The sequence below is a fragment of the Adiantum capillus-veneris genome, chromosome 17 (assembly GCF_014529385.1).
Source record: "Adiantum capillus-veneris isolate H3 chromosome 17, ASM1452938v2, whole genome shotgun sequence".
Lineage (NCBI taxonomy): Eukaryota > Viridiplantae > Streptophyta > Polypodiopsida > Polypodiales > Pteridaceae > Adiantum > Adiantum capillus-veneris.
Window position 1 is genome coordinate 24,849,437 of NC_140947.1, and position 24,910 is coordinate 24,874,346.

At 45.9% G+C, this 24,910-nt stretch overlaps 1 protein-coding gene across 9 annotated transcripts in view; it reads right to left on the reverse strand.

Moving 5' to 3' along the window:
• The window catches only part of LOC147436936 (Zincin-like metalloproteases family protein), a 178,440-nt gene that overhangs the window by 133,744 nt on the left and 19,786 nt on the right, over nucleotides 1–24,910 (reverse strand). Inside the window, exon 3 of one of the 9 annotated variants that reach the window (XM_086486331.1) lies at nucleotides 22,820–22,987. The exons of 7 other annotated variants lie outside the window; for them this stretch is intronic. The gene's annotated coding sequence lies outside the window, so the exon portion shown is untranslated. Of the gene's footprint in view, nucleotides 1–22,743; nucleotides 22,770–22,819; nucleotides 22,988–24,910 lie in introns of those variants that run through there. One more of the 9 variants, XM_086486333.1, reaches the window with a different exon arrangement.

A 24,910-nucleotide genomic window follows, 5' to 3' on the forward strand; every position in this document is an offset into this window, starting at 1 on the left:
TATTGGAGTGGTTGGAGGCTACCAAATCTACGCCTTGTTATGAAGTCTCTATTCACTCTTTGCATAGAGGTACACCTTCTTCCAATGTTTCCACAGTAACTAAACCCAATGAGCCACCTGAGCCAGCTCAAAGGTTGACTGTCATAGAAGTTACCCCGGATGCGCCCTTGGTGGAAGTCTTTGAATTTGGTGAGCCTATGGAGGATCATAGAAGCGGGCAGAAATCTCCTCCAAGAACAAAGCTCCCTTCACAGAGCTCGTCTTGCCTAATGAATTCCATTCTCATGATAGTTGTCTTGCTCATGGTGGCTGCGCTCTGTAGCATCTCCTCTTTCAACCAGTGGTACATGGACTTCATCTACAGCCCTAGTCCCCCTCACACCTCCTCGCCCTTGTCCTCCCCCTACTCGCCCTCTCCCTACCTCCTTTGCCCTTGCCCCCTCCCTAGGCCTCGCCCTCTCCCTACCTCCCTTGCCCTCGCCCTTCCCATACCTACCCCCTCGCCCTTGCCCTCGCCCTCACCTACCCCTAGCCCTCTCCCTACCTTCCTCGCCCTCGCCCTCCCACCCACCTATCTACTCCCTCCCCCTCCCACCTACCTACCCCTCGCCCTAGCCCCCCTACCTACCCCCTCCCCCTCGCCCTCGCCCTCCCCCTCCCCACCTACCTACCTCCTCGCCCTAGCCACCCTACCTACCCCTCGCCCTCCCCCTCCCACCTACCTACCCCCTCACCCTCGCCCTCCCCCTCCCACCTACCTACCCCCTCGCCCTAGCTTTCCTACCTACCCCCTTGCCCTTCCACCTCCCTACCCCCTCTCCCTAGCCCTCCTACCTACCCCCTCGCCCTCGCCCTCGCCCTCCCCCTCCCACCTACCTACCCCCTCGCCCTCACCCTCGCCCTCCTACCTACCCCTCGCCCTCTCCCTATCTCCCTCGCCCTCGCCCTCCCCCTACCTACCGCTCGCCCTCCCCCCTACCTACCTACCTACCTCGGATTTCGAGCATTCACCTGGGTACTACCTACCCACCCCTCGGCTTTCAAGCATTCACCTGCGTTCCTTGTGGCTTTCAAGCATCCCGTTGTTGTTAATGCTTTTTGTTATGCCATTAAGATAGAGCTTAACCTCACATGCATTATTACTCGAGCTTCTGATCATCAGTCTTTTCAACAATTTCATCTGCAAGTGAGGACCATGTCATTTTCTTCTCACTATGGTTATGGAGGATAAAGATGCGCTGGATCCAAACCGAGCATATCTCTTTGCTGAGGAGCCAAGTTGTCTGTTTTGCCGATTGGGATTCTTGGACTATGCAATCATATTGGGTTCTTGCATATTAAAAGGCTTAAGGTGTTGCAAGCAAGGCAGTGTTTTACTCCACTTTTGAGGCATGTAAGGTCATGGTTGGGCCTAGCACCTGCTTCAAGAAATGTACGGATGCAGTACCCAGTGGTTTTCTTTCACAGTTTAAGCAAGGCAGTGTTTTACTCCACTTTTGAGGCATGTAAGGTCATGGTTGGGCCTAGCACCTGCTTCAAGAAATGTACGGATGCAGTACCTAGTGGTTTTCTTTCACAGTTTTTTTCAGTATTCCTCTCACCGAGACGGTGTGCGGTCTTGTGGCGGGCAACCTGTAGCAGGGCTACAATGTCCTTCACGGTACAGTGTCTTTCACAGGACAGGTCTAGGATGGTTCACACTCGACGGACACTAGACAGACCCTCTAGGCTGGGAGGTGACACGTGGCAGGGTACCGACGGTGGTCTAGTGGACCTCGTGGCTAGGTCACCACATGGCTCACATTTATGAGCCATTGGTGGCTCTTTATGGTGGTACATATGAGTAGTAGCGGTTGGTTATTTGATTATCTTCTTCACCTCTGATCTTGTACGTAGTGGTCTAGAGTGAGTGGGTCTTTTACACAGAGCACATCTTCACCATCCCTGCACATCTGAGCCTCGACACCCCCATTGTACCTGTGAGTCCTGGGCTCGAGCTGAGTGTGTTGCCACGCAAGAGTCTGTATCAGTCTTTGAGATAGTCGAGTCATATGTTCTGGTCTGCTGTTGAGTCTTTGTGAGCTCTGTTGATGTCTATTGCTTTCTTTCTGTTCAGTCTGTTAAGTGAGATTGTCACGCACATTGCACTGAGAACCACCCATTGTAGAGAGCACGACACATTATCCGCACTACACTCTGTGTGTGTCTTAAGTAAAGAATTTCAGGTGAAAGCCAACGCCTACCGCCCCACGGGCCAGTTTCATCTCTTGCCCCCAGGGGTCCCTACTGAGAAGGTGCAGAGTTGGACATAGGTCCCTGCTGCCTCTTCTGCCAGAAAGTGCTAGCGCTAGGGTTTCTTATATACTGGCTTGCTAAATTGCCCTACCCAGTTCCCAACAAAAGTCACTTAAAAATAAAAAGTGAAAATGGCTAAAATAGGGAAAATAGGTCTATGCACTGTAAAAATGCTCCTGATGAGTTCTGATGGAAATCTGATGATCATGCTGTGTGCAACCAGAGGATATGCATCTACTCTAAGTGTCTGGACATGCACGGTCTGCGAACAGACTCACAAAAGTGCCAGAACACTTCCTAAGCTAACTGAACTGAACCCATGTCATGAAGTAGCTTGTCCACGTACACATAGGGTTAGATGTGCACGTGATATCCCCTCCTTTTCAAAGTGAGGTACTGGTACCGAACTGTAAGGCGTTGAGGAAGATCGCCAACAGTGTCTAGAATCCTGGAAAGGACTTGTCACCTACCCACTCTGAAGCGTGGGTCAGGCGATACTTGAACTTCATAAAGGTCTGCAACGCTTGCTTCTTTGGGCCGCGCCGAAAGCGACACAAAGTCATTCGTGGCTCCTTCAATGGTTCAACTTCGTCTATGGACGTAGGTCCACCTTCTTCAAGAATCTCCGAGGATGAAAATTCCTGAAACCACTTCCAACACAAAAACATGAACATACCCATTCCGTGTAAAGTGACTTGAAAAATTCTAGTCTTTCGAAAAAACTGTGCATGCAATGCAGATGAACAAAGTGACGGAGTGCCAAACCGTTCATCAAACACACGCAAACAATGGGGTGGAATCTTGACTTTTTGATCTAAATCAATCAACTGTGGCAAATCACAATGTAAATGCCGATGCTCGATGCTCAATCTTTCTTGTGCTCTTTCTGATACTGTGTCATGCCAAGGAAAGACATGGAACGTGAATTCCTTGGGTGCAAACATTTCATCTTTTCATGAGTAATCTGCATACATCCGTGCTCATTCATGAGTGAATCGTCTTCATCGTAGAATGTCATGCCTATGAAAAGGGATCACATAAGAACGGTGACCATCATCGTAGAATATGTCATGCCTATGAAAAGGGATCAACTAAACCATCATCCTTGTGAACAATCACATCATTATCCTGCAAATCATCATGCTTGTGAGTAATCACATCTATATCATGCAAATCATCATGCTCGTGAATAATCACATGTTGATCATACAAGTGTGTGTCGTGCTTGGGAGAAGAAAAGACTGAGAGAGTCTCCTTCTCTTGATTCTTTTCAATCTTCGCCTGCACATTAGAAATGAGAGATGAAGAATGAACAACCTACTCTCCACGAATGACAATGGGAGAGTCACTTTTGGCATTGAAAGTGAACGTATTTTCCGTCCAATCAATGAGAGGGTTATGCTCACGAAACCATCGACTGCCCAAAAGCATATCACATCCTGAAAGAGGAGAGACTACAAATTTTCTACGAAAGGACGCTTGTTGAACAGTGAACAAAACATCAAGGCACTCTTGCGTAATGAGAGAGTCCACACCGGGAGAGAAGCCTGACACCTCCAAAGGCGATGTCTTGCTAACCTCCAAGCGGGCTCTTTCGACAAGAGAGTCACTAATCAAATCATGCATACTGCCTGGGTCAAACAATATGACAAAACGCTGACCCTTCTCATGACCATAACACTTAATGAGAGACTCATCAATGGGAGGATCATGAGAAACTTGGGTCACACTCGTGTTCTCATTTATTGCATTGACAGAGGAAGTAGGTTTTGTGGGTTCTTTAGATTCATTAGATTCAAGCTTAGGATATGCTCTTTTTATGTGATTCTTGATGTGACAATGAAAACAACGAATTTCCTTAGAATAAATGCTTTGTTCTTCCGACATGATGTATCCTCCTAAAATTCATTTTTCTGCCTTTTCATCTGGAGTGAGCTTAGGTGTAGCAATTGTGTTAGCTTTACCCTTAGGTATTTTGAAGAGTTCTTTTCTGAGAGACTAGAGGAAGATCGGTTAGACGAGTTACCATTCTTACCGTTCTTACAGTTTTGAGAAGTCTGAGTGGTACTTGGAGAACTCTTGTTTTCCTTGGGCTTTCCCTTGTTGTGCTTCATCTCCTGTGCGAGAGCAATCGCTACCGCCTTGTTGAGATCGATTGGGTCGAGGACTTCGACATCAAACCTGATATAGGCGTCCAACCCGAAAATGAAAGCCTTCTTGTGCTCATTATCCAATTTGCGTAATTGGGTGCCAACATGATTAGAGAAAAACATAATGGCAAACCATTTTGCTTGAGACTGCGCCAATCGTCCTTCAACTGTGCGAGGTACTGGGGTGGCATAAACCGCGCCTTGAGCTTGTCTTTGAAGTCAGCCTAATTGAAAGAAAGGGGTACGTCTTCCTCGGCTTCCGCTAGGTGCGCGATCAACTGTGCCTCTTGCCATGCGTGGTACCAATTAATGGCATCACCGGCAAGGTACATAACTGTCGTCAAAACTTTGCTATTCCCTGTCTTCTTGGTTGTCACAAAATAAGCATTAAATTGATACAACCAAGAATGAATAAAAGTAGCATCCATTTTACCGTCATACTTACTGAAAGTCAACTTCTCGGTGACAGGGTTGTTGGAGTCCGAATCTCAGTTTGCGCCACTTGATGAACCACCAACATCTTTGGCCGGCTTGTTTTCGAGGTGAGAACCTATCGGACCAACTCTTGCATGCGTAGGTCTCTTTGTACCTCTCGTTCTGCCTCCAAGGCAGCTCGTTTTTCTTCAACCGCCTCCTTTCTTGCTTCGGCCGCCAAGCGCGCTTGCTCGTGCTTACGCTCCAAATCGGCCTTTCTTTCTGCTTTTCTTTCTTTCCATTCCTCGCCCGCCAAGCAGGCTCGTTCATGCTCGTGATCCCAGGAATCATGTCTTTCTTGGCGCTCACGCTCCAAGGTAACGCGTTGCGCTTCATGATGTAAAATCATGTCCATCATCAACTTGACCAAAGCCTCCATAGGATTTAGTGCAATCCTTGGCGTAGATGGGGAAGGGGGAGGGTCAAAAAAACCTCCTGGTGAGGAAAATTCTTCTTCGCCACTGCCATGCCCATCACCCCCATGCGAAGTATCCATTTCGCTTCAGGTAATGACCATACACTGAAGTCTTTGGTTCTTAAGTTCACAAGGAACTTGGGTTCTTTTGGGTCTTGGGTTCTTGGGTTCTTGAGGTTCTTGAGTTCTTGAGGTTCTTGAGTCTTGAGGTTCTTTTTTAGCTTGCAATCTGTGTTGAAGAAGGATCTTCTCTTACCCAGGCTCTTCTCTTTCCCACGGACGCACCCCTTGGCGAAGAGGAAGTAAATGTTGAACTTTGCTCAAGCTCTGATACCAACGTAAGGTGCTGCGGAAGTGAATGTTAAACTTTGCTCAAGATGAGTGCTCCGAATTGTGCTCAAGATTCCTTGTACGTATGGAAGGGCAAGCCTTCCGTTCCTTTAGTGAGAGAGTGCAATGGACACGAACAAAGTCATGAACGCTGTGAATGAAGGTACTGAGACTCAGAGATAGAGAGAGAAGAATAGGACACTGGACTGTTGTCAAACCCTCCTCCGAAGGCCCCATTCTCTATGGCAAGAGTGGTCTACTATTGATTGCACAAATCTCTACAATGCTTTGGACTTGCCGACGATGTCGGCGACGACGAGGCGGGCTGAAATCTAAAAACGCTAATGGCTGAAATCTGCAAATTTTTATCTGTGCTAAATTCTGACTCTATGTCGATGACGACGGCGATGGCGAAGATGCGACAACGATGTGCTGAAAATGCAGATGCTGAAATCTGCGTTTTCCAGGCTGAATCTGCAAACGCTGGCTGATCTAACCATGCGGCGAGGATTTGTTGTGGGAAGGTGAGATCTGCGAAGTTCGGGGGCTATTCTGTGGTGTGTCTATGCTGAAAACTAAAAACGCTGAGGCTATGGCTGAATCTGTTGCGGGAAATCTACAAACGCTAGGATGCACTGCAAATGCAAAAACGCTAGGGCTGATTTTTGAGCCTGATGCGAAAACGCTAGTGATCTGTTGAGTCTGTTGTCACCGGGTTGACCTGCAAGTTGCAATTGCTGAAAACGCTGGCTGCTCTTGTGGCTGAAAACGCTATGTCTCCTGCACGGGGGGGGGGGGGGGGGGGGGGGTCCTGTTGAGAAGGTGCACTATTGGACACAGGTCCCTGATGCCTCTTCTGCAAGAAAGTGCTAGCGCTAGGGTTTCTTATATATTGGCTTGCTAAATTGCCCTACCGAGTTCCCAACAAAAGTCACTTAAAAATAATAAGTGAAAAATGCCTAAAATAGGGAAAATAGGTCTATGCACTATAAAAATGCTCCTCATGGGTTCTGATGGAAACCTGATGATCATGCTGTGTGCAACCAGAGAATATGCATATACTCTAAGTGTCTGGACATGCACGGTCTGCGAACAGACTCACAAAAGTGCCAGAACACTTCCTAAGCTAACAGAACTGAACCCATGTCATGAAGTAGCTTGTCCACGTACACATAGGGTTAGATGTGTACGTGACACAAACGCTCCCGAGACATCCCATCTGCGTCGTTCGAAAGTTTTTCAGCATACAATGAAACGCTCCCCACACATCCCGTCTCCGTCGTTCCGAGGTTTTCAAGCATACAACGAAACGCTTCCCAAACATCCCGTCTCCGTCGTTCCGAGGTTCAAACAATACCAAAACAGCATTTCTCACTGCTCCACCCGGGAGTAAATCACCAAGCATTGAAACCAGTATTAAAACCACAGTCAAACAATTCAACTCGGCACCAAGACAGGTTCAAAACACATACCATCCATTTCAAAAAAAATCCAAATAGGATCACCAAACAAGTTCTAAAACAAAATTTAGAAAACTGCTAATTCAAACTGAAAAGGCATTCTCGACATCAATCAAGCTCGAAAGTCGAGAGGGCTTCTGTCCTGAAACTTGCACCAAAGTTAAGGTTAGATTTCTTCCATGAGGTTGTGGCCGACCTCAACATGGTCCAGAAGCTCTTGAACATTCGAAACAAGCCTCTACAGACAGTGTTCATGTTGCGGTGATGATAGTCCAGTGATATAGCAATCACACTGGGCCTCCAAGGTTATCAGCTCGAGAAGAGACACCTACTGAGAGATGTCGAGAAATTTCAAGTTGTAATCTACTAGGGTTTCTCAGGCAAGCATTATGAGATACCCCACTCTGCTAGAAGTTGCACTCCAAAGAAAGATGTATGAAGGCATGTAACTTCGGGCAAAAAATTTCTTGAAAGCTTGCCAAGTCCTTGGAGTGTGCGGCTTGGCAGTTATAGACATATACCACTTCATGGCACTGCATCTGAGAAAAACAACGCCTCGAAAAATCTTTGATCCTTCTCTTGCAAGTGATCTTTATGGCTTATGCTCTGTAAGACAGAGCGGTGAAGACGGGAGCGCGCCAGGCTGGGAGTGGCTAATAAGTCCGGGGTCAGGACACGAAGATTTCTTGAAGAACTTGGAAGTTCCATCTTGCTCTGTCTGCTCTTTGGTAGGACCGGTATGCTTTCAGAAAAGCACACGCCTAAAGCTCTGATACCACTATCGCAAGGACGGGCACCACGTGCGAACGGAAAAGAGTAGACTGAACAACTTTAAGCACTTCAATTAACAAGTGAACTAAAAGAGATGCACGACACGAGACGGGGAGTGGCGGAGTTCCATCTCGAGAGAGAGCACTTGCCCCAAACCTTGGCGCCCCTTTCGGTATTTCTTTATATTGCTTTAACTCGGTAGAATGCCGATACTCACGCTCTGCACCTTCACTCGAAAGAGTGCCAGAGACTGAGCCCTCTGCACATATATAAAGGCCATTAGCCAATGAAAAGCAGTTACATGAAACCCTTCAAACTCAAAAGCATTTGGCCTCAAAAATTGGCGCTAAAAGCTGTCCAACATAAATCACAGAATCCGTACAAGCTGCCATGTCAACACAATCGGCGTGAAACGCCGAATTCCATACAGGTTGCCACGTCAACAATCCAGCGCAAAATCCGGGTCTTCCATACTGACCTACCACGTCATCAGCTACTACGCAATAGAGTGTGTGTGGTCCTGCTTTGGGCTACGGGCTTTGTGGAATAGCTCAAGAAGAAATTCTAAGCCTACGGTGATACAAGGTAAGCATCTGATTGCATTGACTTGGTGTAAATGACACAGAAAATCAACTTGAAAGCCTCTAATTGGTGCAAAGCGACGGAGAAAAAAGCAGTAGTCAAGCATTCAAAAATTAGATGATCCGTGACATCCGAGACCTCCATCATCATCTCCTTTGCAAATGCTTCCATCATGTTGATTGTTGCATTCACTTTTGCTCTCATGATGGCTACTATCATTAAACCTTGGCCATCAAGGTTTGATCTGCTCTTTTCTTGGAGCGTTTGTGCGTTGTGAGGTTACTGCAAACTCAAGCTGTGGAGCGACACCATGCATGTGCATCACGAGAGTTTAGCTTCTTTCCCTCCTCTCATTAGGCTCTCTCTATGTCTGCACAGCTCGCGCAAAAGCAGTCCCACACATCTCTGGTCCTCATACCCCATAACTCTAGAGAGTGGTCCAAAGCCCTCTCTGAACAGGCAATGAAAGTGGCCTCGTATCTCATAGTAAACTGGGCAGTGGCATGTGTAGAGCAACTTTGTCTCAAGCTCCATGTGACGCATACAAGAGCTTGTTGAGTGGGCAATAAGAAAAATGGCAGCAATGGGGAAACCTCCATGTTTCCCTCCATGGAAGCGAAGGACTTTTTGAAGAAGAGATCGACTCTTAAGAAGACGCGCATTTTTCTTGAAGATGACCTCACCCTCTCGCACATTGCTCATATGGAGGAGGTAATGCCAGATATTAGAGCGACAAGGGAAAAAGGTAAGATTGCTTTTTATCGGGATGGAAGAGTGGTGATATTGAGGCGACGCTCCGCATGACGGTGCAAGACCTACATGGCCACACTCAAAGTTGCTACTTGGATTTGTAATGGATCCCTACACCTTAATGTGAGTGCTTTTAAGCATAGTTTCATTGGGAGGGACATCATCTTCTACTCTCAAACACATCATGTGCCTAGGCAGTCTATGCCACCCTCTCGCACATTGCTCATATGGAGGAGGTAATGCCAGATATTAGAGCGACAAGGGAAAAAGGTAAGATTGCTTTTTATCGGGATGGAAGAGTGGTGATATTGAGGCGACGCTCCGCATGACAGTGCGAGACCTACATGGCCACACTCAAAGTTGCTACTTGGATTTGTAATGGATCCCTACACCTTGATGTGAGTGCTTTTAAGCATAGTTTCACTGGGAGGGACATCATCTTCTACTCTCAAACACATCATGTGCCTAGGCAGTCTATGCCACATGTCAACGGATACAGAAGGGAGACAGCTTGCACACAAGAGACTCCATCAAAGAACAAAGAAGGGGGCCCAAGGGGAGTGGCACTTTTATTCAACGAGGAGTTGCAGCCATTGATACATATAGCTCACAGAGATGAGCAGGCTAGGTACATGTGGTGAGACTGAGGGCAGAGACAGGCAGATATCTCTACATTGCTATCTGCTACTTTCCTCCGAGTACATCAACGTATGCACCACCTAGAGGACAGTTCCTCTTTCTTTATTTTGGATGATGACATATGGGAGTTCTCTAGGGATGGTGACATTATCATCCTGGGGGACTTCATCAATGCTAGGACTACCCATCACGATACATAATTTTATGATACTTCGGAGGAGATGCTGAGGGAGCTGGATATTGCATAGATGGGCCTATCTAGATTATCACAGGATGTGGAGCATACTAATATGGACGCCACTTAATAGACATGGGGGACTTGGCCAATTTGAATGGCCTATAGAGATTTCTCGTTGCCGGAGGTTTTACATGCTTTCCACACAGACATGGAGCCAGCAGTGTGGATTATGTCATGCCAAGCCAAGATTTATCTCTAGTATCCATGACCTCACAATTGGACCCAGACCTGTTGTTGTGGCACTAGATCATGCCCTTGTGTCGATGACCATCTATTTCCAGTTTAGTGTAGGACACATGCCACAGGTAGCAGCCCCTACTCGCTACACCTTCACACGAGACACCTTTACACAAGAGACGGACTCTGCCTACATAGATGGGATCTGCAGATGCGTGTGCACTGAGGAGCCAGGACGACCTATGGAGGTGCTTACTACTATACTGACACAGACATTGCATGATGTAGCAGAGGCGTACCCACACACCCAACCAGAGCGGAGACGACGTTCTAGGAGCATGCCCCAGAACAACTAATGAGGAGTGCCGCAAGAGGAGAGCCAGACTTCAGAGGGAGGTGCTTTTGAGGGACATCACTCACAGAAAGTCTCGGATTGCCTTCCGATGTCTAGTGCGGCGGAAGAGAAGAGCTTTTTTGGCTCGACTAGAGCGGGATCTATATCAGCTATTCTTGAGTCAGGACTCAAGTGAGGCATGGCGACTCTTTCATGAGAATTCCCCCCCCCCCCCCCTCCCCCCCTCCTTGCCATTACTTCTATAGAGGCCTTGGGCCAATATACATCATCTTTGTACACAGTTCCTGGACAGCCGCCTCTTCCCGACCCCCCCGAGCCTTGCCCACACACATGTGCTTTTTTCACCTCTGAGATGGTGAAGAAGGCCATTGATAGGATGAAGACTGGTAGAGATACGATTATGATGGCTTAGTGGCTGAGTGTCACAAATTGCTGGCATGTCAAGCCACCTGCAGATCCTGACCGAGAGGCCTAAACCCTAAGAAGAAGAAGAAGAACAAGCCGAAGCAGCACAAGAAGTTTACCGACTTACAAAGTCTTGCCGAGTGGCCTATTTTTAAAGAAGAGTTCCCACCAGCTTATGGGACCCTCGAACAGGGCCCAAGTGACATAAAGGCATTAAAATAAAGCAAGCGCACACACACACGCAGAGAACTGATGATGTCGCAGATGTACGGATTCCCGGAATTCGCGCTCGCATGATGACATGGCAGATGCACGGATTCCTGCAATTCGCGCTGACTTGCTGACGTGGCAGCCTGTACGGATTCCCGTGATTTACACTGGCTGATTTTCACAGCGAGCTTTTGGGCCAGATGCTATTGAGTTTCAAGCTTTTCATGTAACTCCTTTTCAAGGCCAAGGGCCTTTAAATATGTACAAAGGGCTCATTCTCTGGCACTCTTTCAAGTGAAGGTGCAGAGCGGGAGTACCCGTATTGTATCGAGGTCAAGTAATATAAAGAAATACCGAAAGGGGCGCCAAGGTGTCACAAATTGGTGACGTGACTGCCCGGTACACACATACACACTGCCCGCTGAATTGTTAACTGCAGTGACACGTGGTAGTGCAGTGTACGGACAAGATCAAGTTTTGCGGCGCAGTTCACGGAATCCGTATAGCCTTGCTGACGTGGCAGAATTGCGTACGGAATTGCTCGCAACTTTTTATGGTTGGATCCTACGCAAGGGGGGGGAGAGAGAGAGAGAGAGAGAGAGAGAGAGAGAGAGAGAGACTTTTGCTTTATTTTGAAAGGCTTTTGAGTTTTCAGCTTTTTGGGGCTCTACTTTTGGCATCCCTTGTAATGAATAAATAAGTGGGCAAGCTTCCCACTTCTCACATCATCTGGACGCAGAGTCTGAGAGTGAGAGCCTCCCACTCCTTTGTATTTTGAGTTGCAGATTAATACAAAAAGAAATACCGAAAGGGGCGCCAGTCTTTGGGGCCAATATCTCTAGGCACGGAACTCCGTCGGGCCGTGTCGAATCAATTGTGAACTGTGAGGTGTTTTGAAGTGACTTCCTATCGTGTCGCGGTAGAATCTTGACTTGGAGTGTCCAAGTCTGTTACAGTGGTATCAGAGCACGACCGTTTCTCCTCTACCGGGAAATCCGATCCTTTTTACGCGGCACTTATGGATTCAGACAGAAATCAGTCGACTTCCTTTGCATCCGGAGATGCAAGAAGAGATCACGACGAAGATTCACGCAAGCACGGCCCGTTGGGCATACTCAGGCGGAGCTCGAAGAGATGGTGCGTCGACGATGCAACAAAGATGATGCTAAATTTTGCGAAATTTATGAGCTAGACCTACTTCAACGAGGTGCACTCACAGTGGCGGCAAACCATAGAACCACCCCTCAAACCGGCACTCAAGAAACCTCCTACTGCAAGGATGTTTACAGAGCAAGAATTAGAAGAGGTGGTTGATGCACGGATTTCTCAGCTTTTTGACGCGCAAAACAAAGCACAAAAGCACGACAAAAAGCAGAAGAAAAGAACTGACTTCCCGGGTTATTTGGGTCATCAGTCTACATTTGCATCGGCAAGAAAGCAGAAGAAGCGTGTTCGATTTGAAGGAGTACCTAGTTCTCCTTCTTCTTCTTCTTCTTCTTCTTCTTTGAGTTCTTCTAGCTCCTCTGACTCGAGCGAAGAAGACAGAAAAGGGAAAAAGCGAAGCAAAAAGCAAAGCTTCGGAAAGGGCAAGAAAAAGGCAAAGAAGTCTAAATCTAGCCCAGTGGTTGACAGTTCTACAGAGGACTCGTCTTCGGATAGTTCGGACTCTGATGACACCAACTTTTATGCAAAGAAGATGAATTTCTATAAAGCCAACCAATATGACTTTCTGGAGGATAAAAGCAAGAAAGTCTAAGAGTTTGAAGAAGGTGGACAGTCAATAAAATTTGACACGTTTTCTGGTTATAGAGATGCTTCGAAGGCTTTGGCCTTCATCCAGCAGTTTGACATAGCTTTCTCTGGAGGGCGTTACTCAGAGCACTCCAAGATTCGGAGGGCTACCTCTTACTTCAAGGGAAATGCTCGAACTTGGTGGTACACGCTTCTATTCACAAGACAACACCAGTTAAATGGTTGAAATTTAAAAGGCTTTTCATTTCTTCTTGGCTGACTTGAAAGTACAAACGTGACATACGAACTGCTTGGAACCATCTTCGGATGACCAAGAAGGATACATTGAACTCTTATTGCAAGAGATTCTGGAGCTCTTTTCTACCAGCTACTTCATTTAAGAAGATCTCGTTCAAAGAACAGATTGAGCGGTTTACCTTGGGACTTCCTACAGAGATGCGAGATCACTTCTTAGAGCAAAAGTCAGATTCCATTCAGGAACTGATGAGTCATGCGAAACGAGGTTTTGCCGTTCACTCAGGCAGTTTGACCTACCCCACAGATGAAATCATGACGCAAAGAACCGAACAAACTTCGAACAATGAAAGTAGAAAGAGGAAGAGCAATCCAAAAAAGAAAGAAAAGGATGCACGACCCAAGTTCACTCTTCGAGAGAGACAGCTCTCTACATCAAAGAGGGGAAGTGCTTTGGATGCGAGGAAACGAGGCACATCTCTGCGAAGTGCCCTAAAAAGGTACCGAAAGAGCAGAACGACAAAGACGAAGAAAGGCCTGAGAGTTCAAAAGCAACTGATGAACGTGGACGAAAAGGCAAGATGAAAACAGGACTAGTTCCATATTGCATGGGTACTAACCCAAGCACGATGGACGAGAGTACAGAACGTTGCCGAGCATGGGGCAAAGTGAAAGACCAAGAAGCCCTAATCTTCTTTGATGAGAAGACAAGGCCAACTTCATTTCACCTGAATTGGCGGCGCGGCTCGAGATCACACCCGATCGGATGGGACCACAAGCAAAGCTAGTTCTAGCGGTACCCAACAGGGACGTAGCCATTACACCTATCATTGGCAAACTTCGGTTGCATTGTCAGGGGTATTTCGGGCATGAGGACTTCTACATAATGCCCTTGGAAGGTTGTAATGTCCTCTTGGGAATTCCCTGGTACCATAAGAACAACCCGTGGTCGACTATCAGGCAAGAAAAGCGACTTTGACTACAAAGAAGGGCAGAACCATTGTACTTGACGTAAAACTTAAGGGCGAGTCTATCCTTATTGTATCGGCTTCGGCCGTTTCAAAATTAATGAAATCCAGTATGTTTGTTTACTCGATCTTTTTGAGAGAGTTGAATGATGAAAATAGGACAAATAAATCTGAACTTGATAAAGAACGCCAAGATTTTCTCCACACTCATGCCGATTGCTTTTCATAGGGCCTGCCACACGAGTTACCACCAGCTCGTCCCGAGGATACCTAGAAGCACCCTACCGAACCGTGTGAGTCGAGCCCAGAACGAAGAAATTATGAACCAAGTGAAAGACCTCTTGGAAAAGGGTCTTGTCCAGCCTAGTACTTCATCGTACTGCTCTCCAGTGTTGTTGGTTTTGAAGAAAGACGGATCTTGGAGAATGTGCATCGATTATAGAGCTCTCAACAAAATCACCATCAAGAACAGATTTCCGATTCCTAGGATCGATGATATTCTTGACCGACTACAAGGATCCTCGTGTTTTAGCAGGATCGATTTCAAGAGCGGATATCATAAGATTCGAATCGCGTCGAGAGATGTCTACAAGACAACTTTTCGGACAACTTTTGGGTTATTTGAGTTTTTGGTGATGCCTTTTGGCCTAACCAATGCTCCTGCGACATTTAACCGGATGATGGACAGGATTTTTCGAAAGCACAAACTATTTCTTGGCACTTTCTTTGACGACATCATTGTTTTCTCCAAGGATGAGGCAGAACATAAAGAACATCTGCTACAGTCTTTCAAGCATTACGAGATCACAAGTTGGTGATTAATGCAAAGAAAAGTGATTTTTTCCTACCAGAGAGACACTTTTTGGGACACATTGTGTCAACAGCAAGAGTGAAGATGGACCCAGCCAAGATAGAGACTATCATTGATTGGCCCTATTTGAAGAATGTCCATGAAGTTAGAAGCTTCTTGGGCTTGTGTTCGTACTACAGGCGGTTCATTAGAAAGTTTGCAGAGGTTGCTTCCCCTTTGCATTTGTTGACGCAGAAAGGAGTCCCTTTCTCCTGGAGACCCACAGAGGTGACTGCCTTTCAAACATTGAAAGAGAAATTGACTACAGGACCAGTTTTGACTTTGTCGGACTTGTAGAAGTCATTTGAAGTATATTGTGATGCTTGTGGTCGTAGTCTGGGTGCGGTCATAATGCAAGAAGTCCATGTCATTGCCTATGAGAGCCGATTGTCCTCAAGGCCGGAATTGACAGCACAGATTTATAAGAAAGAGCTTTTGGCAGTTATCCATGCTCTTACTTAGTGGCGACATTACCTACTCGGAGCGGATTTTACTGTCTTCACAGACCTTCAGAGTTTACGCTACTTCTTGTCACAGAAGCAGCTATCGGAAAAGCAAATGCGGTGGGCGAACATCTTGTCACGGTTTCACTTCCAAATTGTCCATGTCCAGGGACTGAAGAATTTGGTGGCAGATGCTTTGTCCCGTAAGCCGTTGGTTCTGGCTATTTCCGCGATTAATCATAGGAGCTTCGAGGATATGGTTGATCAGTATGCCACAGATACAAATTTTTCAGATATTTTCACTCGGATACGGAATGGGGAGATACTAGCGGGATATTCCATTCGGGATGGCTACTTGATGAGGAAAACAATGAGGAAAACCATGTTGTGTGTTACACAACCGTTGAGGGAAAAGGCTATGACCGAATGCCACTGTCCACCTTTTACGGGTCATCGCGGCATTGCTACCACCTTGAGGGGATAGAGAGATATTTCTTTTGGCCGAGACTCAAGAAGGACGTGGACGAATTTGTGCGCAGTTGCTTGGTATGCCAGAAGGTCAAGTTTGACAGGCATAAAGCACAGGGATTGTTACAACCTTTACCCATACCCACCCAACCCTGGGAAAGTATTGCAATGGATTTCACTTTGGATCTCCCGAGAACACAGAGTGGTCACGATGATATCTGGACTGTTATTGACAGATTTAGCAAGCAAGCTCATTTCATTCCAATAAAGAAAACAGTCAAGCTGGATCACTTAGCGAGCCTGTTTGTGGCCCAGATCTTCAGATTACATGGCATGCCCGAGACGATTGTCTCCGATAGGGACCCCAGATTCACGAGTTTGTTTTGGAAGGCAATTTGGAAGAAAATTGGCACGCGGTTGCAGTTCCCATCATCTTTCCACCCACTGACTGACGGGCAATCAGAGATTGCCAATTCAGTGGTACTAGATTTATTGAAGTCTTACATCTCGAATCAGAAGACTCAATGGGAAAAGTATTTACCTTTGGTGGAATTTGCCTACAATAACACGATACACTCTTCGACGAGGGAAGGCGCCATTTGAGATTATTGAAGGTGCTACGAAGGTTCCACCCTTCCTAAGCACGAAAGATAAGATTTTTCAAGCCAATGAGTACACACGTGACTTGGACATGGCTTTTGCCAAGGTCCGCGAGGCTTTGCAGAAATCTCAAGAAAGACAGAAAAAGGCAGCAGATCGCCATCGTCGTGATTTGAAATTGAAGGAGAACGATTGGGTGCTCTTACATTTTGAGAAGGCACACTTGAGAAAGAAAAGGGAAAGGAGAGGCTTTGTCCAAAGCTTAGTATGCGATACTACGGACCTTTCCAGATCTCCGAAAAGATAAATGATGTCTCCTTTAGACAGAAGTTGCCCGACACTTGGAGGATTCACAATGCTTTTCATGTGAGTCTCCTAATTTCTAAAGCCTTTTAAAGGCAATGTGCCCCAAGATGGGGAGCCTGATGAGCAACCCGAAGTGGAAGAAAACAAGGAGATCCTTGTTCCAGAACACATATTGGCACATAAAGACAGAAAGATTGAGGGTAAAGTGATAAGGCGGTTTTGGTTAAATTCAAGAACTATCCTGCATTGAATGCGAAGTGGATGGAGAAGGAGGACCTAGCAGATACTCCTCAGATTGTGAATCTTTACCTTGAAGCTTTTGGTTTAACATAGTCTATTCCAAATGGAACCCCAAACTCAGCTTGGGCGGAATCTGGTGCAATGGGTATGCACAAGAGGGGAGTTGCTCCGCTCCTTTGTCAACAGATTGCCTCGATTTTTGATACTAAAGTCACTGATGCCTCTTTGAGTTTCAGGGATAATGTGAGTTGACAGTATTCTATTATATAACTTTATGAACTAGAATTCCCGATAATATGATACTGACTTGTTCTTGACTTGTTTAAGTGCAGGAACTGATAGACGAAATGACTACAACATTCTGGTCTGAATGATCTCGATGGACATGGTTGCAATAGGGATTAGTCAATCGGGCATCTATGAGGTCCTAAGTGGATCTAGATGAGATTGCTAATTGCGTTGCCGATAAATCATGGTCTCACATCTGAATGAATGTTGAATGTGATTTGTCATGTGATATCCTGTGATGTCGAGTGATATCCTTTGATGTCGTGTGACGTGACTGTCGATTGGTACATGTGCTAGATGTGTGTTCCTAGTGCGTCGGTACTAATAATCAATGTCTGCGAAGACAGTTTATGGCTTCTGTCTGTTTTGCAGGCGTAATCGAGGGCAATTACAATGCTTTCAAGAGGGGGGTATGTCACAAATTGGTGACGTGGCTGCCCAGTACACACATACACACTGCCCGCTGGATTGTTGACTGCAATGACACGTGGCAGTGCAGCATACAGATAGGCCCGCATTTAGTGGAGCAGTTCACGGAATCCGTACAGTCTTGCTGACGTGGCAGAATTGTGTACAGAATTGCTGGCAGCTTTTTACGGCTGGATTCTATGCAAGGAGAGAGAGAAAGCCTTTTGCTTTATTTTAAAAGGCTTTTGAGTTTTCAGCTTTTTGGGGCTCTGCTTTTGGCATCCCTTTTAATGAATAAATAAGTGGGCAAGCTTCCCACTTTTCATAGCATCTCGACGTAGAGTCTGAGAGTGAGAGCCTCCCACTCCTTTGTACTTTGAGTTGCAGATTAATACAAAAAGAAATACCGAAAGGGGCGCCAGTCTTTGGGACCAATATCTCTAGGCACGGAACTCCATCGGGCCGTGTCGAATCAATTGTGAACTGTGAACTGTTTTGAAGTGACTTCCTGTCATGTCGTGGTAGAATCTTGACTTGGAGTGTCCAAGTCTGTTACACAAGGTTTGGGGCCAGTGCTCTCTCGGGGTGGAACTCCGCCATTCCCAGTCTTGTGTCGTGCATCTCTTTCAGTTCAGTTGTTATTTGAAGTGCTTAAAATTACTCAGTCTGTTCTTTTCTATTGGCACGTGGTGCCCATCCCAGTTACAGTTCACAGCTTCAAGCATGGTGCTTTTCTGAAAGCATACCGGTCCTACCAAAGAGGAGACGGAGTAAGATGGCGCTTCCAAGTTTTACAGGGAGTTTATTAAAGTATCTTCGTGTCCAGACCCCGGACTTATTAGCACCCCCACCCTTACTTCATCGCGCATCGGGCACGCTCCCGTCTTCATTGCTCTGTCTTACAGGGCATAAGCCATAAAGATCACTTGCAGAGAAGAATCAAAACTTTTTTTCGAGCTGCTGTTTTTCTCAGAGGCAGTGCCACACAATGGTGGATGTCTATAGCTACCAAGCCGTACACTCCAAGGACTTGGCAAGCTTTCAAGAAAATTTTTACCCAAAGTTACATGGTTTCTGGCAGCTTCTAGCAAAGTGGGGTATCCTGAAATGCTTGCCACGGAAACCCTAGCAGAATACGAGTTGAAATTTCTCGACATCTCTCATCAGGTGTCTCTTCCCGAGCTAAAAACCTTGGAGGTCCAATGTGATTGCCAGGTCTTTGGACTACCATCACCGCCACAGGAACATTGCTTGTTGAGGCTTGTTTTGACTAATTATGAGTTTATGGATCATACTGCAGTCAACGACCTTATGGAAGAAACCTAACCCTAATTTTTTGTGCACGTTTCAGGATGGAAAGTCAGTCGACTTTTCGAGCTCGACTGATGTCGAGATTGCTTTTTGAGTTTGAATCTGTTTGGAAAGTTGTTTGGTGATCCTATTTGGAATTTGTTTGAAATGGATGGTATCGGTTTTGAACCCTCTTGGTGCCGATTTGAATTGTTTGATTCTGGTTTTAATACTGGTTTCAATGATTGGTGGTTTTACTCCCGGGTGGAGTACTGAGAAATGATGTTTGAGAATGCTTGCTCATACTCATGGCCCGGACCCTTGTGGTTATTTGCGGGGGGAGTATTGAATGCTTGAAAAGTGTTGTTTTTTCTCATGGCCCAGACCCTTGTGGTTATTTACGGAGGGAGTATTAAGGAGTATGAGCAGTGTTTACTCTCAGCACCTCCAAACGACGTAGGCTGTGGTCTGGGGGGGCGTTTGGTTGTAAAAGGCCTCTATATCTCCCGGCCCGGACCTTATAGGTTATGTAGGAGGAGTGATGAGGGAGTCGTTGAACAACTCATGGCCCGGACCTGGATGGTTATTTACGGGGGGAGTGCTCATCGACGGCTTTATGTTTCCATGTCTTGTAACATGTATATGTGAGCATTCGTGTTGCATTGTGATGTGCCAACCACTGAATATTCCTTATTGAATGAGATACTTCTGGGAAGTCAACGACCCACGATATCAAGAGTTCCGGTATGCAACGAGACTCCTTATTGGAAGAGATTTTTCTGGGAATCCAACGACCCAGTTAAATCAAGAGTTCCAATCTGGAATGAGACTCCTTATTGGATGATATTCTTCTGGGAAGCCAACGACCTAGGAAATCAAGAGCTCCGACTTGGAATAAGAATTGATAGTCTCTCAAAATGCCCCTCGGAATGACCCTCGGAAATTTTTTAGCTAACTTGAGTTGTTTTGCAGGTATGTTGTAATCGAGGACAATTACTTTCTTTCAAGAAGGAGGGATGTCACAAATTGCTGACATGTCAAGCCACTGAAGAACGGAGCGAACCTGCAGATCCGGGCCGAGGGTCCTAAACCCTAAGAAGAAGAAGTAGAAGAAGCCGAAGCAGCAGAACAAGTTTTTACCCACTTACAAAGTCTTACAGAGTGACCTATTCTTAAAGAAGAGTTCACTCTTCCAAGTGAAGGTGCAGAGCGTGAGTACCCACATTGTACCAAGTTCAAGTAATATAAAGAAATACCAAAAGCGGCGCCAAGGTTTGGGGCCAATGCTCTCTCGGGGTGGAACTCCGCCACTCCCTGTCTCGTGTCGTGCATCTCTTTCAGTTCAATTGTTATTTAAAGTGCTTAAAGTTGCTCACTCTGTCCTTTTCCGTTGGCACGTGGTGCCCATCCCGGTTACACTAAGTATTTTATACATGCTAGGGATCTGCTCGCAGAGCTTCTAGCAGTGATGTTCAACCGTGCCATGTGTGAAAGCATGCCCGATACTTGAAGTTTATCTACTATTGTACCTATCTTCAAGTATGCAGACCCTATGGAGCTTGGGAATTATCGCACTATCATGATTGGACACACATTGGCACGGTTGTACGCGTCCATTCTTGAGCAACAGCTGAGTAGATGGGCAAAGAGGGAGGGCATATGCGTGGCCGGGCAAGCACGGTCCAAGAGAGGTTTTTCTACTCTTGACCACATTCTGACACTCAGAGCCATTATTGAGGAGGGCAGATCACATGGAGATGGATCTATTGTAGCTTTGTGGATTTCCGCAAAGTATTGTTGAACCAACCAACCTTGGCAATAAATTGATGATTATACAATGGGAGCAAGGTGGTGCTTATACACTCACCTTAGCAAATTGCCCTACCCAGACTTTGACAAATAAGTAAAATTAATACTTAAAGCCAAAATAAGTTTTGGGATCACATTGGGCTATTCACCTGAGATGCCATAACTCGTAACACCCTCTCTGCAACTCATAGTGGACATAAATAGTGAGACCAAGTCGATGAAGAAGCTACCATGGACACCCCAAAAGAGGCTTCCAACTTGGTACACCTCGGTTTTTCTACCCTCAACTTTTTACCTTAAAAGAATGCCATCTTGAGTATCGGTTGCCTTATAGAAAATCGAACTGTAGACCACTACATCCAAGAATCCCTATTCATGGACTGTGAACACATCACGTCTAGACTTTCCAAACAATGCACTTTGAAACACATCCTGTCCATAATCAGGCCAACAACAATGCATTGGTGCACTCATCCATAGTGTTTTAGATATGTCTGATTGGTTCCTTGCAAGATGCATCTGCCTTGAACTCCAACCCACAGGGATAACTTAAACTCCAAGACATGGGTTCATATCATTTGTAGGGAGCTTCATTTTGCCCCCTTTGCTGCTCACAAGCTTCTCTATGGTTGAAGCTAGTTGCAAAAACCACCACCTAACTAGAAATCTGGTGTCATGGCCACTGTAATCACCACCACGTGTGCCATGCCAATCTCCTCTGTCAAATCTTATCATCATAATCTCTATCCAGCTTGCCTTTGCCTTTGTTCTTCTATGAGTTCTTGCTTTTGCCTTTGGCTTCAAGTTCCCAAGTCAAACAAAGCATCTTCTCGCATTTATAACAACCACTCTCAAACCTCATGGGTACCGAGGCAGCTAATTGAGCATTAGTATTGCCATCCTTGTCAAGCTTGCCATCAAACTTGTGCATTTTCTTTTGGCTTCACAATTTCGAGCCAAACAAATTGACGGCTTCCTTGAGAACTTTTGTCGAGCATAGGCCGCTAACTGGATGCTAGTCGATCTACTTTCCATAGCCTGTCATTGGTGTTGGTTATTGTTTTGCCTTTGCTTTCGTTTGAAGCGGAGGCCATACCAAGGCCATAGCTCACAGTAGCATATCAGAACCCAGAAAATTGTCGTCGCTTTGGGGGGTCGCTAAGTCCTAGCTATTCAGAATGCTGGCCTTGCTCACCTGCATAGCTTGCCCTTTGATTAGCTCTGCAAGTTCCATGCGTTTCAAAACGCTACCAAAAAAGCTTGGCGTTCCCAAATGTTCGCCTTACACAGTTGCCGTCTTCCAATGCACCTCAAAATGCTATGGCTTAGACGCTCCAAAACACTGCCAATGACAAGGAAATGATGCCCTTTTAATTTCTGAGCGTTTTCAAAACGCAATGCCGATGCTCTCCTTCTTGGCGCAAAAACTACCACGGTTCTCCTCCTTCGCAGCCAGCAAGGCTGCCTTCTATGCTTGCATCTCAAAACACAATGCTAGATTGGGTACTCCACGTGAGCTCTACGGACAATGCCTAGATTGGGTCCTCCACGTGAGCTTTGCGGGCAGCAACTCTCAAAACACAATGCTCAGGATGAAGATGAAGCTATAAACGCTGCCAATTGTCGCTCCTCATCTCCTTTCCTCTCCTCCAATCGGTGCAAATCCTCTCCCTTGCGATCAACAAGCTTGATGCTCTGATACCATGTCAAATTCGACGATGTAGAAACGTAGAGCAATGGGGAGAATAGGAGAGAGAGAGAGATTGTTGAACTAACCAACCTTGGAAATGAATTGATGATTATACAATGGTGGCAAGGTGGTGCTTATATACTCACCTTAGCAAATTAACCTACCCAAACTTTGACAACTACCACATCAACAATCAGCAACGCAATTCGTGGAAGTCCGTACACTTGATCATATTGAGCAGCCGATCTCTTGAGTAGGAAACTCCGCCCCACTGTGTCTTGACTAAAGTGTTCTCTTTATTGTTTTTCTGTCAATTATGGCGTTGTTGCATTATTGTACCATGCCAAGTGCCTCGTCACTTCCAATGTCCTTGAAAGGAGGAGGGTAAAGCTGCAAAAGAAAGAAAAGCCAAGAAGAACAAGGCACATTTTAGTTGATAAATAGACAAGTATTGGCAGAATTGAAACTTTTGGCTTGTTCAAGTTTGGAAAAGTTGCATTTTTTGAAAAAAAATTCTGAACAAGGTATAATCAAGGCTGGATAAAGACTATGTGCTGGTGAGAGCAACAAGTGACAAGTGTAAATACAAGATCAAGTCAAGTCCTGGATTGTGAAGTAAAACTGTAGAATCAAGATAGATTCTTCTAAAAAGAATCATGACGGACCCTAGATGCAATCAATCCAAAAGATAATTGAGCTACTTGATGTGAAAGGTTGAGAGACGGATCTTCTAGATACTGGATGTGTCCTGAGTGGTGAGCCGCTTGGATCCCAGGGAGTTTGGGTGGAGAAGGATGACTTGGCAGAAAGTGCTCGGTGAAAGATCTTGATTCTTGTCATTAAGACCTAAGTGTGCTACCATAGTAGAGCTCAGATCAAGAGTCCAGCTTTCCAGTTTGATGCAATGCTTGCTGCATAGAGGAGAGCAACTCCACTTTCTAGCCAATGGATCCGGAGGATTGTGAATCAAAGTCTTACCGTTATATCTTAGCATAGTCATGAGGTATTGAGATTGACAGTATTTCCCTACGGATTTCTATGAGATAATAATTCCAGCATTCTATCTTGCGAACTACCAGAGCGGTCATGATAATTTTTAGTGTGCAAGAGCATCTCTATAGAGATAAGTGCGACCTTGAATGTGATGACTATTAGATCCAAGCAGCTTTAGCATGACATTTGAAGTGCAATGCGGACCAAGATGAGAATGTGAATCCATAGAATGTCATCCGACATCTAGAGTGGAGTAAGATGTGAATGTTCAATGTCAGCTATGTGATGATGCATACTTTGTGGTGAGAATGGCATATGTGCACTCTCTTATGTCGGTTTTCATAGGTATAATCGAGGGCGATTACTCTTCTTTTACCGTGCACAGGGGGCCGGGGCGCCCGGCAGGGGGGGGGTTCAGGGGGTCGTCGTTTCACAAATGGGGGTGACCCGATAGAGAGCAAAGACCAGAAGCCAAAGAGTGAGAGAGATCGCACACTGATGATGTGGCAACAACTGTATGGACTTGGAGTAAACCCGCCAAATCAAAGCGCTGAACGCGGGGCATACGGAGCTAATGATGTGGCGATTATACAAAAATCCTGATGTGGAATCTTTTCAATGTAATCTTTATTGCAGTTTCCTTAGCATGGGATTTTGGCTAAAGTTCCATTTGTGGGCCAAGTTGTAAATAGCATATGCTTTTAGTAGCTCTTGGCTCCCATGGGCTGTAAGGTGCAGCGGAATGAATGTTTGCGCTTTGCTCAAGATGGGTGCTCCGAACTGTGCTCAAGGTTCCTTTTGTTCTTATGGAAGGGAGAGCCTTCCGTTCTTAATGAGAGAATGCTATGATCACAAACGTGAATGAGACTGAGAGAGAGACAGAAAAGACACCAGAGACGACGTAAAACCCTCCTCCGAAGGCCCCACTCTCGTCGGCGAGAGTGGTCTACTTATGATTGCACAATCTGGTACAAACGGTATGCATGAGACTGATGCAAGTCTAGGCTACGTTGACGACGACGACAAAGATGACGAGGCCGACACTAGGGCTGAAATCTGCAATCTTTCTACTGCTGTCCAAAAACGCTACGGGCTGAAATCTGCGACTAGTCCAAAAACGCTGATTTTGGGGCTGTTTTCTGATGGTCTTTGTCGCTGAAAATTTGCAGGTTTAGGGCTGAAAACAGAGGGTCCTCAAAGCCGAAAATTGAGGTTCTTACCGGGCTGAATCTGCTACACTTTAGGTGAATCTTGTTGGTCTTTATCTGCTGCTGAAATCGCTGTGGCTGAAAACGCTGCAATCTGCAAACGCTGTGCCAA